Source organism: Carassius auratus, chromosome 38, assembly GCF_003368295.1.
Source record: "Carassius auratus strain Wakin chromosome 38, ASM336829v1, whole genome shotgun sequence".
NCBI classification, from domain to species: domain Eukaryota; kingdom Metazoa; phylum Chordata; class Actinopteri; order Cypriniformes; family Cyprinidae; genus Carassius; species Carassius auratus.
The window spans coordinates 12,784,175-12,789,607 of NC_039280.1; the positions used below are offsets into that span (position 1 = coordinate 12,784,175).

Genomic DNA, 5,433 nt, shown 5'->3' on the forward strand with positions numbered 1-5,433 from the left:
ACGAGAATCGCTCAAAACCCGGGTAGGAAAATCTGACAGGGTAGGATAAAATGTCAGGACACTGGCACATGCTGCGCAGTATCATCAGCTGCTCTACTCGTGTTCATGTTCTGTTTACTACAAACTCAGTTTGTGAATCTGTCATCATTAACTATAAATACAGTACATATATTTCATAAATCATCCCTTATTCATATTAAACATGGAGTCTAGAGTCTTAATTATTGTCCAACTTCCCTGAAAACCCCTTTGGCCCATACATAATCTACAATATACAGATTAGAAACATGTAGCCCCTATCTTAAAAAAACGTATATATATATATATATATATATATATATATATATATATATATATATATATAGTTTTATCACACTTTCCGATGTTTAACAAAATACTTGAAAAATTACACGCACGCAGTATCATCAGTTCATCGGTTCTCAAATCGGACGCCTCCGAAAGAAACGGTTTTCGGTTCAGTGTACTGGTGATCCGAAAACCAATGCAACCGAGTACCAAAGACAAGCAGCAGCAACCAACAGATGCTGCATAGCTCAGCATTGCAGGATTTGCAAGACCAGAACTGACCAAACAAGCAATGCAACTTTATGATGCAAGTTCTCCAAGACAACAAGAAATTCATAATGTCATCATTAAGGATCTCCTCATTGGCTGCACTTTACCTCTGTCAAATGTGGGGGAGAGGCATTAAATAACTGAAATGTCATCTTTAACTGGAGGACAATATAGTGTGATACAATAATAAAATAGGTTCATTTGTATTTTCATGCACTTGTAATACAATAAAACCTTTGAAACCTTTTTTGATAGGAAACTAGTTCTGTTGACATAAAATAAAAATGTTCAATGACAATGACTACATGTAACAGTGGTATTTTTTTATTACATTTTCATATTGCCATTGGTTTAATGGGTTGAAAGGTTAAAATATTAATAGAATGTAAAAAATTACAATACCAATTTATAATCTTTTTTAATTTAATTACTTTCTGGACTCGGGCGGACTCGACTCGGACTCGGCCTTTAAGAACTCGGACTTGAGTCCAACTCGGCCCCTTTTGGACTCGGACTCGGACTTGGACTCGATGTTTGTGGACTTGGTCTTGACTCGTACTCGACAAAGGTGGACTCGGACCCAACTCTACTGTATGGAGTAGGCAGGCAGAAGGTAACATGAATGCCCAGACTATTTTTACTGTCATCCTGGATGGTGTGACCCTTATGCCTGATAAATGTTTATCTTTGTTGTTGTTGTTTTATCAACAGATCAGTTTTCTGCAGCCTAACTATAATAAAGGATTTTGTCTGTTTGCTGCATTTGTAGAATGAATAAGAAGGCAATAGGAAACCACATATTGTAAAGATTATGTGGCAATTTTGAGTAGAAGTGTGTATAAACGTTTACACTGGCCCTCTGTACATGATTTAACACAGATCATCAGGTTGAAGAAACACCTGTAAAAAAACAGCACCTTTGCTTAGGATGAAACATTTACAATGTGTTTGATGTTATTTATATTTTACTAATGCTTCATAATGGCATGCAATAATATGATCACAGATTCAATTAGTTCACCATTAAATGAATGTTATAAAACATAAATTTAGAACATTCTAAAATATATTTTTAGTTATTTAAAGTTAAACATTCATTTCTCAATACTGTCTAGTGGAAACACAATATAAAATATGACTGGAGTATATGTAATAAAATGGTGAACTAAATTAAATTGTGTTATTAAGGGTAACAAGCATAGCTTTGACAGGATGGGACTGTTTAAAAGTGGCTGCTTGTTGAGAGAGTAGGATTCAGCAGAGATTTTCATTTTTGTTTTATTTTTTTTTTTTAGTTTGAATAGAGCTGATTTTGAAGAGCAAGAACATATGTTCACATTACTTGCCTCAGATTTTTGTCCTCGTTTCTCACTTCTTCAGGTCAGCATTAGTTTGGTGACTGAAAGCAAGAAAGGTTTGATGGCTGGGATTTTTTTGCACTTGTAGACAAAATTAAACAATGAACCAGGATGTGAGATCATTTCAAGCAATTCTTGTGTGTTATGGCATTACTTTAACCTACAGTTACATTTTTACACTTTTATATACCTAAAAACATATTTTATAACTGGGAACTGGGAAAGAATCACAGAATAGTATTATCTCATTATCAGTTTGATAGAAGTAATCTAATATGAGACCAATTTAATAATGATATCAAGCAATAACACATAATTGATTTTAATGAGAAGAATATATCTAAAAGTTGTAACTTTATTAAAGAAAGTTTTTATTTTCCGTGACACTGTTTTCTCACAAAAAAAATAATTTTGATAAAATCTGTTTATTACCTTGATTTATAAACTAAAACTACTAAGCATTCTATAATTTTACAAATGTATTCCAATGTTAAAGTACTGTACAACAATTGAATTTCGCTGATTACATTGCATATGTGACTGATTTGTGAAAGATAACCTAATTTAAGATTAAAAAAATACAAGCAAATTGTTCATATTATATATATATATATATATATATATATATATATATATATATATACACAGTATATATTGTAGAGTATAAAAATCATTACACCTATGGAGAGTCTCCATTAACAACAAATGCAAGTATGTGTGTGTGTGTGTGTGTGTGCATGTGCTGGGGGTCTTCATGGGGACAGTGGAATTACTGTCAGTTGAATACAAATTGCAATAATACCGTCAGTGCAGGCCACCCACACTCTCTTACGCACAGAGCTGATGGATGGCTACATGTGTCCACTCCAAAATAGAAAGCCAATCTATAATGTTTCAGTCACTTATAGTTGGATCTCTAGAAATTTGCCTATTTACTTAAATATTTACAACTTAAAAACAATATTTTTTTGAGCAGTTTTCTTCTGATTAATTTTTTTAAATTATTATTATTATTATTTTAATTGTGTTTAAAGAATATAGTGTGAACATATACTTTAAACAAACAACCTTTGCAAGATTAGTCCTTTACAATACAAAATAATCTCCAATATAAATCAAAACTGTTGCACATGATAGACAGCATAATGCCTTATTGTTTGACTGTTTATATTGTTAATGTGACAAATGTAACCATGGCTTATATGGAGCCCGTTAATTTCATAACAGTGCAAAAGTCTGACATCTGTTAGTAGCTGGTACCTCTTTGTTATTTACTTCGCAAGCACAAGCTAGACAAAAATGTTGTAGCAAATGGTGACAATTTATTTTGATCAGACGGATAATCCAACCAATTCAAACCGTTGTTCTGCAGGAAAATAACATTTTATATTCATACACACCAAGTCTGAATCTAATGATTAAATACAGTGCAGGACAGGACAGCAGCAACTCAGCCATCATATGCATGAGTGTGTGTTTGCCAGTGTGTGTGGCAGCTGGAGCAGACATTTGGACAGTAGAGCAGTCCTCCGCAGTCACGCATTAGAGAGGACTTTACACCCACAGGTCAGGGCTGATAAAAGGCCTGATGGCTGTGAGATGGTACACAGTAGAAACAAGTGCCTGTATGTGTTACAAAAGACCCAGAGAAGAGTGAACAGCTGGCTTTACATATATGCTTAAATTATTACATTAGAATTTATTGTAAAAATTTGAGCGTGCTTCACAAAAGAGGATCATTTCAGAAGAAAAAAAAACGGGAATAAAGGTTCAACAATTATATCCCATTAAATTACTATTTTACAATTTATTTGAGTTACGATTCTAAGATTTAAAGGAATCGTTTACTCAAACATGAACATTTTCACTGTGTGAAACATTCTTATATGATTCTCAAATTAGAATTTTCATTTTTTGGGGTAAACTACTCCTTTAAGATAAAGTCAGTGGATACGTTATTTATGTTCCTGTATGAAGCTATGGCTGAGTATCAAATATAAGCATATAAAAAAAATGAAAGGAAAGCATTTGGATATTTATTGTTGCCCAGCAAGTTTTTGGCGTCCTGTCTGAGCCTCACCTGAGGGACACAGACACAGGGGTCAGCCGTGGCCCACGCTGATATAGAGACACAAGGTCAAAGCTGTATTTACATCAACTATAGTAATATTATCAATAAAAGCAGAAAGAGAGGCACCTTGCAGTAACTCAGTGCAGACAAGTGTCTAAGCAGCTGTTCAGAAGCTTCCTGGTGTCCCGTGAAGGACCGAAGGGGGAGGGTTTGGTCTGCATTGGACGAGATGTACAGTTCTCCAGCTCTCTAATTAGGTTCAGATATGGTTAAAGGGATAGTTACCCCCCCCCCAAAAAAAAAAAAAAAAAACCATCACCATCAAGTCGTTCCAAACCTGTATGATTTTTCTTTGGCAGAACATGAAATAAAAAATAAAAAAATCCATACAATGAGGTCCAATATTTTTGACCCATCTAAGTTTCATTTTAATAGCTGACACATTCTTTTAAGTATTTTGATGATAATGATGACAGCTGTCCCTTTAACAATATATGGCCTTATGTTCATCATCGATATTGTCCTCTAGAGACAACGGTTTTGATTCCAGTGCCTATAGTAAGTAACACCTCACAGAACTGTCGAGTCGGCAGATTACAAGGTACAACCAATACTGGTATGGACATGTCTGTATTGTATTGATATAACCTCACAGTCGCGAGGAGGTTGACCTCTAATGTGATCCGAATGATGAACTGATAAGGCTCGGAGAGGAACTTTAATATTCAAAGAGGGAAGTGACTGGAAACGGGTAAATTTTAGGGCCTCTAATTGCCAATAAACCTGGATGTTCCTCTCCCACCACTGCAGTAAAACACAAAGGTGAAATTATTGAGAATTAGTACATTCTTGTGTCTTTTAAAGGGTCAGAGGGGTTCAGAGTCAACATGCCTATAGAACACATGCCTTCCCTTGACAAAAATCACTTTTTGAAAAGCAGCCAGAGTGCAGGCTTGAACATTAAAACAATATATATATACACCCAGCCATATATACGTGGGGCTGTGGTGTTTCCCAGCTGACCTCTCTGTTACAGGCCAGCTGCTTTCTGCATTCGTCCTGCTCTCCAGTTCCATCCTGATATTTCCTCTCCCTGGCTTTGAATAATAATCCTAAAGCAACCAGAAAATTAGCATTCACTTTCCATCAAATGACTTCAACAGTTCCCTTTTTAAAAATGCACAGATCGCAAGCGGTCTAACTTTAGTAACACTTCAATAGTATAAGGGGGGAGGAGAGAGCGTTGGGTTCATTAACGCTCCTCTGAGCGAGAGGGGTACTGTCCTTCTAATGGTTTCTTTGGATGCCATATGTCCTTCATGTCAGCTAAGATTCTACAGTTACAGTTCAGGTTAGTGTGAAAGACAGACAAGTTGTATAATAAGAGGCCTTGGGGCTTTTTAAGCAGATCTCTCCATCTTGCATTAC

General features: G+C 35.3%; 1 long non-coding RNA gene across 1 annotated transcript; it reads right to left on the minus strand.

The window, feature by feature from the left end:
• Positions 1 to 3,047: 3,047 nt before the first annotated feature.
• LOC113057124 (uncharacterized) lies at positions 3,048 to 4,287 on the minus strand. The gene is made up of 2 exons (XR_003277778.1): positions 4,132 to 4,287; positions 3,048 to 3,557 (listed from the first exon to the last, which is right to left on the minus strand). It is a non-coding gene; the product is annotated as an uncharacterized LOC113057124 (long non-coding RNA).
• Between the last annotated feature and the right edge of the window lie 1,146 nt (positions 4,288 to 5,433).